This window comes from Triturus cristatus, chromosome 11, assembly GCF_964204655.1.
Source record: "Triturus cristatus chromosome 11, aTriCri1.1, whole genome shotgun sequence".
Classification (NCBI taxonomy): domain Eukaryota; kingdom Metazoa; phylum Chordata; class Amphibia; order Caudata; family Salamandridae; genus Triturus; species Triturus cristatus.
Window position 1 is genome coordinate 704,255,007 of NC_140594.1, and position 12,395 is coordinate 704,267,401.

The following is a 12,395-nucleotide window of genomic DNA, read 5'->3' on the forward strand; positions in this document are numbered from 1 at the left end:
ATTTTCGTTTTTCACTATTGAAGGGCTACCTGCCTCCAATAAGCCAGACTGGGCAGACTGATTATTAACTCCATTATAATCTATCTGACTCAGGGAGCATGGTAGCAGGTCGAGTTTAGTATCCCTGAACTCAGAATTTAATAACACACCCTTTAGGATGGATGGTTTTTAAATTCTGTGTTTGAAAATAGCCCTTTTAGAAAGTGGCTATTTTCTTGTCCAACTATCCACCAGTCTCTGCTGGTTTGGTGTGTGTGTCAGGGGCTAGGTGGCTCCAGAGGTCTGAATGAGTCAGTGTGGGGTGAATGAGGCATCTACACTTAGAGTGGGGGAAGAGTAGTCCCTGATAGCCTGCCCTGCCTGACACAATGCTGGCTCCACCTCCTGCCGGGCGACTGATAGCCCTGCTCCTGCCAGTGATAATACTGGCTCCGCCTCCTGCTGGGCGGCTGAGGACCCTGCCCTGCTCAGTGAATAGGCCAGGTGCCTCTGCCTGGCAACACCCACAACAAACCCAGGATGGGGGGAATTTCCCTGCTTGGACAAAGGGAACAAAGCAGAAAAGGGGTATAAGAGAAGGACCCCTGAACCAAGAACTCAGATCACTTCTGACAAGGAAACCTCTACCAAGGACAAGAAGCCTGCTGATCTAAGGACTTGCCTCCCCCTTCTGCCAGTGTGCTGTTTGCTGGGGGGAACCTGAAGCTGCTTCTTTATTTTTGCCAAGGAACAAGGAGAGAGGAACTTGGTGTGTACTCTCAAAAGCTTGCTAGAAAATCTCCAAGGGCTGGAAGAGTGCCAGCCTCCTGTTGAAGTCACAGGGCCAAAGGACTTCACCCTCTACTGAATTGCTGGTTGCGGGAAAGTGTTATTTCCAGTGCACAGGGGAAATCTGCAGTCTCGACGTCGCCGACGCCGCCGAATCCAGCTCGACATCGCGAGTAACGGCTCCAGTGTTCCGAGCCTTCGACACCGGCGCCGGGCCCGATCGACGCCAGTAGCGACGCCAGGAGTAGTGAGTATCGGCTCCAGCTCCAAGTGACCCCGTCTTGACGCCGGTATCGACGCCGCTGAGTAGTGAGTATCGGCTCCAGCTCTAAGCGACCCCGTCTCGACGCCGCTGCTGATCGCATCGACTCGACGCCCTTCTCGACGCCGTGAGCGCTGCTCCGGCCCGACACCTCTCAACGCCGCTGCAGATCAACCCGAATCCGAGGCACGACCGACGCCCACCTCGACGCCGACATCTTGACGCCGTGGATCATCGTTTTCTTCATTTCCAAAGGTACTGTGTTTGTGGGTTCTGTTGCAACTCCAGGCTCGACGTAGCGCTCCTCGCGGTCGACGCCGAACCTTGGGAATATCGTAAACTCGACGTCGTGTGACTCCTGTGGGGGTAATATTGTTGCCAAGAACTGTGTTGCAGAAGAATACTTACTTTTGTTGCTAAAGAACTATTTCCTAAGAAGAAACTTTACCTGAACTATTATTTTTCCTTCCAAAGAGTATTTATTAAGATTGTGCTATATTTTTGTCGTTATTTGGTCTTGTGCTAAGCCTTATATAAAAATACTATTTTTATAATAACTCCTGTGTTGTGTCCATTTGTAGTGTATTCACTTTATTACTGTATGTGGTCATAAATGCTTAACACACTGCCTCTGAGATAAGCCTGTCTGCTCTGCCAAGCTACCAAGGGGGTAGCAGGGGTTATCTGAGTGTGTAATCCCCTTGCCCTGACTAGAGTTGGTGGGTCCCTATTTGTCAGAAGTGTATACCTCTGCCAACTAGAGACCGCTGGTTCTAACAGTCATGGTGATAGGTACATACGGTTTGTCCAGCATGTCCTAGGTGTTTCTATAAATATATTTTAAAACAAAAACAAAAACAAAGGCCGGCCCCCGGGGATGGGGTCCCCGGGGCCATAAGTGGCCTGAGGAGGGGGGCAACGCAGCCCCCCTCCTAAAGAATTATTTTTAAGAAAGGCCATGACCCGGGGGTTGGGGTCCCCGGGGCCGATTAAGGCTTTGGGAGAGAGGACACGTGGCCCCCTTCCAAATTAATTTTTTTCAACAAAACAAATTAGGGTGCTGGCCCTGGGGGATGGGGTCCCCAGGGCCAATAAATTAGAAAAAGAAGGGGGGCCACCCAGCCCTCCTTCTTAAAAAAATAAAATAACTAAAAGACCGGCATTGCGCCGGAGGCCATGCCCCCTCCTTGCAGCACTCTGCAAACGCGCCCCCTGGCCAGTTGTAAGTTGGGGAATTCATTCCCCTTCAATACTGAGGGTCCCTGAGGGCCAACTAGCCCAACAGGTATCTCCAGTATGCGCCAGGGAGCTGCGTTGTAGACAGGTGTTCTGAGGCCATGCCCCTTTTTACACCTCTATGCAACGCAGCTCTGTGGTGCTTACTGGAGGTTCCTAGTGGGCTAGTTGGACCCTAGGGACCCTCAAGACTCAAGGGAACTTAATCTCCCAACTTAAAACGCCCACAGGGTGTGTTTACACAGTGGGGAAGGGAGGGAACGGGGCCTGAGGTGATGTGTGCAAACACGCCCTGTGACGCGCCCTGTGAGGTAGTTTTAATCCCCTGCCCTATTATGTACTAGGGGCTTACAGAGGAGGTCATGCTAATCACAGGGGGACAACGCATAGTGTTCCCTAGTGTATATAGGTGTTTTCACTGTATTCTGAGTGTCTTTTAACATAGCACTGGCTCTAGGACTGGTTAGTCAGACTCAGTCTCCACTCTCCACCAGTATCCGTCTGAAAAATTTGAGGGTACAGGATGATTTTGCAACAAGGCTTCTTTCTGCTCTTCTGTTTGTTCTTTCTGCACGTTATCCTTCTTCCTGCACTTTTCTTCGTCTTTGAGGACTTCTGTTGCTTCTTTCTGCATTTCTTTTTTTTCGTTCTGTGCGTTTTTTCTTCTTTCTTCACATGTCCTATCGCTGTAGGCATAGTTAGAAATTAGCATTTAAAAAACCTTTGAAATTCACTGAAAAAACCATAGGTTTCAGGCACGTTATAGTTAGGTATTAGCATTTAAAAACCTTAGAAATTCACTGAAAAACCATAGGTTTCAGGGGCGCTATAGTTAGCTGGACTTTTCACACGTACAAAACCATTGAAATTCCCCCGTTATAGTTTGTTCAGCTAACTATAACTCGCGCCCGCAATGCACTGCTGATGACGTCACATATTACATCACTCATGACATATTCAGTGACATCACTCATGACATCACTGATGACATCTCAAATGACATCACTGATGATATCATCCTTGTGATAGAGTGGCAGACCTCCTCTCCCCCTAATATAACCTTTGATACACTCATTCAAAAATAGAAACAAAAATGTTCAAAACAATGGACATAGCAATACCAGTTACAACAACCTAATCAGTAATTCTAAGATCCACACACATATCCACTCATTCACCAACAGTCCTATACAGTCACTCATACATGTACTCACTCATCATATGTACTCATACACCTATACATCCTGTTACACAATGCCACTCATCCATAGAGTTACTCACACACATAGTCACTCATGCTAATAAAGAATCAAACATCCATTTACTTACATATACAGTTATACACACACCACCACACTCACTTATAGAGAAACTTACACATACTTGGTCTGTTAAACAATCACTTATAGAAACACATACTTATTCATACAGGAACTCTTCCAATCTCTCACTCTCACATATACTCACTTATATAGACCAATAGTCACATATACTAGTTTAAAACATATGTAGTTACTCATAAAGACACTATTGAGACAGTCATTCACTCACTAACACACCCATGCACACACTCATCCACCCATACAGTCCTGCACACATGCTGTCTTCAACACATACAAACAGTGAGTCACTCATTCATGCACCTATGCACTACGTAATACCCCCACGAACCATACAGACACTCAGACACTCATACTGATACTCAAAAAACCAACTAATAACCTATATAGACACTCATGTAGCTACTCACCAACCCATGCAGCCACTTATACACAAAGTGAGAGACTGATACAGATATTTACATATTTAAACATTACTCACCAAGCCATGTATTCACTAAGATACACTTAATCAGTCAGTGATACAATCAATTTTTCAAAAACAAACCATCCATTTAGACACTTATATACCCATTTATTCTACCATCGACCTTGAGATATACATATATAAAACATATGTAATTTTCAGAAAAACACACATTCACTGGATGATGTCATCAGTGATGTCATCAGTGATCTCATTTGATGTCATCAGTGATGTCATGAGTGATGTCACTGACCATGTCATGAGTGATGTAATATGTGACGTCATCAGCAGTGCATTGCGGGCGCGCAAGTTATAGTTAGCTGAACTGACTATAACGGGGGAATTTCAATGGTTTAGTGCGAGTGAAAAGTCCAGCTAACTATAACGCCCCTGAAACCTATGGTTTTTTCAGTGAATATATATCCCAAAACACATTTTCCCCATGTTATCTCTATGGGGCTTTTTCATTTTTTGAACCCGACTACAGCCTGAACTGAATTGCACCAAATTGATGTTGGTCCAGAAAGCGTGTTTTATTTTATTTGATGTAAATCCGTTCTGTAGTTTTAGCGATATTGAAGTTTAAACAATATAGATATCTGGGGAAGCGAGTCCTTGCAGTAGACTCACGGTTCCTACTAAAATTTGATCGGCTGCCAACACTTCAATCAGGAATTTTGCGATTTGGCTTGAAGTCAAATCCCACAAAAAAGCAAAAAATAAAGAAAATGGGTCAGAGTAGGTATGCCCTGACACCCCCAGATATGGGGAGGGGGGGTCACACAGTGACCCAGCCTTGGGTTAAAACAATAAAAAAAACAATATTTTGCCACAAATTCACAAATGGATCTGCAGATCTGCAGCAAAATAAAAAAAAAGACATACAGTCTCCTTCATGTAGCTTTGGTCACGGTAAAAGAGTGAATGAAAATACGGCATTTACATATCTTTTGATGTAAACAGTAAAAAAGGACAAGTGAATATCACCAGTTCCAACAATGCCTGAGAGAAAGGCCAGCATGTTTGAGCAAACAAATATATATGTAAAGGCATTCCATTCAATTGAACAAATGTTGACACATTCAGTCACAACTCATCAGCATACCATGAAATTGAAATGGCAGTGTACATACAGGAGCAACTGAGTATGCCAATGCCTGTGGACTGCAGCTTACACGAGTAGCTGTCTATTCCAGTACAGAGATGGTGAGGGTATCCGAGATACTTTCCACACACCTGGAAACGTCAAAACATTGCAGCAGAGAGGACTGGTGGTTTGTGCAAATGCAGGGAGCCTTGGGTATTTCCCCACTGGAAAAGAAGGACAATAGCTGAATCAGTTTACCCTGTGGGTAGTCTTTTATTAGTATACAGTAAGCACCCTTTCGATTCTTTTATGTGTGTGTGTTTCCCTGGGGTCTTCCTGTTGCTAATGGAAGTGGAGCTGCCAGTATTAAGGGCTGAAATGGCCTCTGTTGCAGCACCTGTATGCACATACATCATTATTTATCATTACGATTGGAAATATACGCAAGTATAGCTTCAAGACCCCCCCCCCCCCATTACAAATTGATCAAGCTAAAAGCCTGCAGGAAAGAGACATCAAATAAACTATTCAATGCCAAAACGACATCAATACTAGCAGCTACATTGGGATTAAAATCCAATCAATGTATGACAAATTGGAGAGGTTACATAAAGAAGCTGGCAAAATTGTGGGATATAGAATTCCTCAAAGATTCATTGACACAGAAGGAGCTCCAAGGGGTCTAAGGATCTTTTCAGTACCTACTTATGATGACCCTGAATCTGACATGCTTGAGGATTGCACCAATATTTCTAAACACTGTTCTATGACCATGATGAGGATACTAGTGAAATATGCCATGAATGATCAACAAATTGATGGTGAACATTACCAGCATTGTATCCTAAGAGGTTTGTAAAGAGTTTTCTAAGAACTTACAAGTACTTTTAGCTAAGACAGGGGAGGAAATCACCAGTAAAAAAGAGAACATTTAGCCATGACTTTAAAGACTACCAATCAGGGAGAGCCCTGACATTTCATAAAAAATATGATCATATATTCACCAATGCACAACCTGGCAAAATGTTCTCTGCAAAGAGAAATGACCAACATATGACTTCAAAGCCAGATGAGAGTGATGTCTCAGATAGCAACGAATCAGATGTCTCTGGCACCGCCTTAACACGTGCCCACAAGCTGGCACCAGTAAAAAGAATTATTTAACACAATTCCGAATGCTTAATCAGGGAAGTACAGAAGAGTTTACAGAACGGAGAGGCAGGTGAAGAGGCACCAGAGGAAGAACAAGAGGAACACACAGGCAGAGGCAAGATCAAGGAAAAGAAAAAACAATGCCCAAGGGAATGATTACAAGGGGAAGACAGCCAACGACATGAATGTGGTAAATCCATCTGATCATTCATTAACCAAAGAAGAGACTGAACTCCTTTCGTTAGGGCTTTCTTTCTGTTCCTCTACCAATCTAAATTATGTTCATACCAGGATTGATTTGTTTTGACTTACACGTAAACTTAAATTGAAAAAGTGGTTTCATATTCAACCCACAAGATTCTGGAACTCCAATACTCCTCAAATTTTGAGTAATTTACGTATTGACGACATTGAAAATTTGCATGTATTGTCAGTGCTAAATGTTGTTCATACCTGCCATGATGATTCTTATGCCAATCTCATTATTCTTGACATTGATGTGGGTTAAAGTTTTCCTAGTAATTTCAAAACAAAGTCCATGCCTATACCCATGATCCACTGTGATGTAGTGAAGGTGTTTGACAGAAGGGGTCATCAAAGAATTGAAAAGAATCAGGTTCAAATTGACCTGCAAAGCCAAATAAAACCTGACTAATATGTATTGCACTGCATTCGAGAGTTTGAAATCTGATCCCTCTATTTTGATATGTGAATCTATCAAGGAGTGTAATGTGGTGGTGCTCTCCGAACTTGATTATCTAGCTGAAGGCAAGAGACAACTCATGGATCCTACTTTTTATAGCATATCTAGTAATGGAGAGGGAGCTGCATCCAACAAAAGATATTAAGAAAGTTTTATGGATTGGAGGGAAACAGGACTCCTGGAATCGGAGGAATATATTTTCCTAAAATGTGAACATTCAAGAATGTCTAGTCTGTACCTCTTGCCCAAGCTTCACAAGGACCCTAAGAAACCACCAGAGAGACCAATAGTGTCCTCTATTAGCTCACCTCTTGAGAACAAGTCCAAATATATTGATCAATACCTTAGATCATTTGTATCTGCATTGCCAGCATGCATCATGGATACCACTCACTCCCTTATGGTTATATACGATATTCATTGGGAAGATGGTTTCACATTGGTAACCCTGGACGTCAGCGGTTTGTACACCAGTATCAGAAATGATTCAGGCTTTCAAGTGAGCCAACATTTCATGAGAGCCAGATCTATTTCTCTTCTGCTACACTCTGAAATGATACTGGACATGATACACTACTGCCTAACCAATATTTTCTTGTTTTTTGACAACCAACTATACAGACAGGCACAGGGCACTGTGATGAGCACCTGGTTTGCTCCAAGGTACAAACATTTGTTCATGGGCTGGAGGGAGAAGCAGATGTCCAACAGCCAAGGCAGCTTTGATGAGTGGGTGATACTATGGATATGATTCATAGATTAAATATTCGTCATCTGGAAAGAGGATGAGAAATTTGCCAATGACTTTATCTCCAACCTTAATGACAATGTGTATAATCTCTAATTCATAGGTCATATCAGTAAATCTAAGATAGAAATCTTGGTTGTTGAAATCTCTGTGAAGGACGGCAGGCTGGACACCAGACTATTCAGTAAACAGATTGCTGGCAACAGTCTTTTGTTTGCCACCAGTGTACATCCTTCAAGTTGGTATACAGCATCCCTTATGGGGAACTTTTGTGAGCTAAACACAACTGCGACACTAGTGAAGCCTTTGAGATTGAAAGAAAGACCATGAAAACACAGATTCAGGGAGAATGGGTATAGCCAGAAAATGTTCACACAGGCAAATGCTAGAGTAGATTTAGTTCCAAGTACACAACTTTTATACCCCTGTGAAAATCCCCTAGTTGAGAAGACAGAAAACGTAAGATTCATCATAACCTTTTCCAGTCAAGCATTCAATATTAGAAATATTGACAACAAGCACTGGCATATATTTACACTTGTCCGCCCAAATTACCTTTAGGGGAAGTCATTCCCTTAGGCATAATCTTAGTCAAAATCAGGTTACTCAGCACATCACAAGCAACCACGGACAACAGAAAGGTGACTTTTTTTGCTGAATGAAATTTAAAACTAGCAGCAGCAGCTCTAATTGATCCCGGATTAAAACTCCCAGCAACTTGAGAGAGATCATTATAAAGAAAACTTTCACATGTAATACTGAATACTCTGTATACTGTCTGTTGTACCCTCTGTGGTAAAATATGGCAAGAAAGGTGTCTTAGAACACATGCGGGTAGAACGTCACAATGACACACAGTACCCGGTGGCACGTCACTTTACTGATACGCATTTTCAAAATGAAAAATTACTGAGATTTTTGGTGATTGATGCCATCTAAGCAGAATTCAGGGTTGGCAGCAGAGAGCATACAATTTGTGTCCTGGCGTCTAAGTATTTTCTTCCTTTTGATACAATGGACACCTCTCGCTTTGAATTCCAGTGAAGAAATGTCAGTACATTTGGGTTAAGATGATGTTATATTTGACAATCTTGTTTCTTTCCTTCTTACTTTTTTGAGTGCAGTACTTTGTCTTGCTGATTTTAATCACAATTTTTATGATTCTTTTTCACCCAGGTATCCACACTGATTGAAACATAGAGTAGCCAGCTGAGCACTTTTGTCATTACATTTTAGCAGCACTTTATCTATGGCCACCTCCAGAGAAGCTGTATGACACGCTAGCCCACTTGGGCAGGATTGATAACTACAGTGTTTATTATTATAGCTTACGGATATGTAGTGGTTTGTACACTTTCATACCTGGGAACCCCATTGTGGATGCATATGCCCACTTGGGCTTGATTAGATTTATTAGTGCATGCACATACTGGTAATTATACCCAGTGCTATGGATACATTTTTTGGTACGCCTGTGATACACAGTGCACATGTGCGGGTGACGGCGGCAAATCGTGTGACCATTTAGTATCAGTTGCCTGGCACTACACTTTCCCCAAGCATTGATGCCTTACCGCATATGGCACTTCAATACAGGGTAGGCGATTATCACTTGCAGTCTACAAAAACGTGTTTCCAAGCATTCATGCTGCCATTATATTGCACGCTGGCCACTTAGAATGTTGCAAGTGTTTGTTTATGCATTGAGAGTACATAGCATTATGTTACCAACACCAATATTTTATTTAGAATGCAACATTATTATTTTTTGAAGGACGACCTTTGTATTAATTTTAAATGCAGCCTCTTTGCTGTGAATTTGTGACTACTATGCTTGTTAGGGTGCACTTGTCAATATTTTGCTGTATGTTAACACAACGCATGTTTAGTTAAGGGGTTTGCAATGCACGCCACAAACTTACTTTAGATGGTGGGCCGAGGTTCTGTGGCCGGAATGTTTCCATGATGACAGAACCAATTGAAATTCTTGTGAGTGTTCATCCGCACATCACAACCTTGTGATGTGGCAGTATCTTACCAACATCATTGTACATTTCTGTATTCGTCACAAATTGCAACACGGCTTTTGAGTCAGTGTTCATTTTGTATGTACTCTTTTGTTTGTCCCATTAACCCTTTGTTGCTCTTCTCAGCATTTTACCATATGTTAACATTATCCATGTGGAATTAACAGGGTATGTTATTCACTTGTCTTTACAATTTCATGGTATGCTGATGATATGTGACTGAGTTTGTCAAAATTTTTTTCATTGAATGGAATGCCTTTACATACATTTTTGTTTTCTCAAACTTGGCGAACTTTCTCTCAGGCTTTGTTGGAACCGTTGATATTCACTAGTCCATTTTCAATGTTTACATCAAAACATATGTAAATGCCATCATATGTAAATTCATTCAACAAATATGTGGTGCCACCCAGTTTAGGACTCAGAGACTCAGTCCCCTCACCTAAAAAAAGTCAGATAAAACTTTTGGCAGGGGGACAGGGATACCCCATCCCACTAGGCCCACTGAGGGGTCCCAGAGGCCAAAAACATTATTTTTTGTTAAACAATATTACAGGATCTGTGGCAGAAGCCGCTCATCTATTATTCATTTCTCTAGGGAAGGAGTGCTCCAAAATTCCCTGCAAGGGCTTCTAAATTAAATTTGTTATTCCTGGTAGTGCTCCTAGAAGGTACAGGGGAACCATCAACTATTTATTTAAAATATTGTAGATGGCTACTGGGAGCTCAGCAGCTCCCAGCAACCTTAAAAAAACACAGTAAGTCTCCTGAGTTATTAAATCTATGGACCCAGGAGAGCTTACCATATTTTTTTAAAGTACTCCGAGCTGGAGATTTATGCTCTTCAGCTGGAGTGTAGGTACCTCTTGTGGTTGCTTTTATGACTGCACTTGGTGTCCTAATTTTTTTTTTTTAAATACTCAAAGACATGATAGTATTTTTTATTTGAAAATGCTTTAGGGAAAATATGTTGTGACAATCCCTATCAGTAGACATTGCAATGTGTGAAATTATAAAATATACATTTGATTATAGTAATTACTGCCTTTTTAACAAAGCCTATAGATCTCCTTTAGATATGTTGCTGTTCTGACCCCTTGATAAGGCTAATAGACTCACTGCTGTGTAATATTTTTATGTTCTGACCCTTTGGCAAAGCCAATAGGCCTACCTTACTTAAAATGACACCCTTTATGCTGCATGACATAGTCATCCATGTGAGGTGATGCGGGGTTCGGCGCAGAACCTGACTGCAGGAAAGAGCCTGCACCCAACTGTGCGGCCAAAGGCAGCACATGCCTGGGGGAGGGCACCTGCAAAAGATTTGGAGTAGGGTCTGGCCACATGCCAGGCCATATGCCCACACCACGCATAGTGATAGCCAACTCACTTTACATTTTTTTTAAAACAGAAATTTACTGAAAAAGCAAAATTGAAAGTGACCTTATAGTTAGAAATTGTAATAATATCTTACTTTACATTTTAAAAAAACATAGAAATTCACATCAAATGTTTGGATTCTCATGAGTAGTGCTGCTGCAGTACTACTTTAGGTGCTACAAAATGCTGTTCATCAGTCGAGTCCATTGTATTTACTAAAGGCCAAATTACGATGCCAGTCCGACAAGCGTCCAACCGGCATTGTTGCGGTAAAGGGACCCGCTGACAGCAGGTAGTCAGAGGTTCCAACCGCCAATTTAGAATCCAACAGCCGTGGAGGCAATCAGAAACATGCCTCTTTGCATTGAGGCTTTTGCAGCCTGGAAAAGGTCCACAGCACAAGCCCCATTGCCAAAATGCATGCTTTTAAACATCCATTCACCATGTGCCAGGTACCTCACGATGCCTGTCACACCGAGCATGGATACTGAGGGGGCACCACAGGTGCCACCCAGGCCTCATAGTAGAGGCTGTGGAGGGACAGGGGCCCTGCTAGGGCCTCCCAAAGTCCCTTTCCATCTGCCTTTCTATCGCAGTCGGACCACCATAGAAAGGCAGCAGGAAAGGGCCATCTTAATCCCTATGGCGGTGCCTGAGCAGACACCATCCTTATTGTAGGGATTCCATTCTGACCGCTGGGCCGATAGGCACCTTGAGCCTGTCAGAACTGTAGCGGTTGGCTCTCAACCCATGCTTTCGGACCGACTGCATCGTAATGCAGCAGTCTGACAGCTGCTTCAGATGTCGGTGGGATCGACATCGTAATGAGGCCCATAGTGCTTACTGACACAAACAGAGAACTTCCAAGCACTGTTCTGAATTCTTCTCTTCATATCTCAGTTTACAAAAGAGAGCACAACATGTAGATGAACAATCAGACCCAGAATGTTGGCATCTAAGAGTGGATGAGGGGTATATATACAAGGAGGTTTGTGTCGCATTTGCGCCACGCAATGTGGTACAAGCGCACCGCAAACCTTAAGTAAGATTTATGAAACCACGCAAAAACGCTTGGTGCTAGGCAGCCCATCGTGCGCTAGCACATGGGAAAGAACAGGAAAGTGCAGTCTTCCATTAACCCCGTCGCCGCGGCACGAATTCCGCCGCGGCGCTGGGGGGGTTCAGGGTCAGCGCAGCGCCGCCATGCTCGTGACGGAACCACGCCG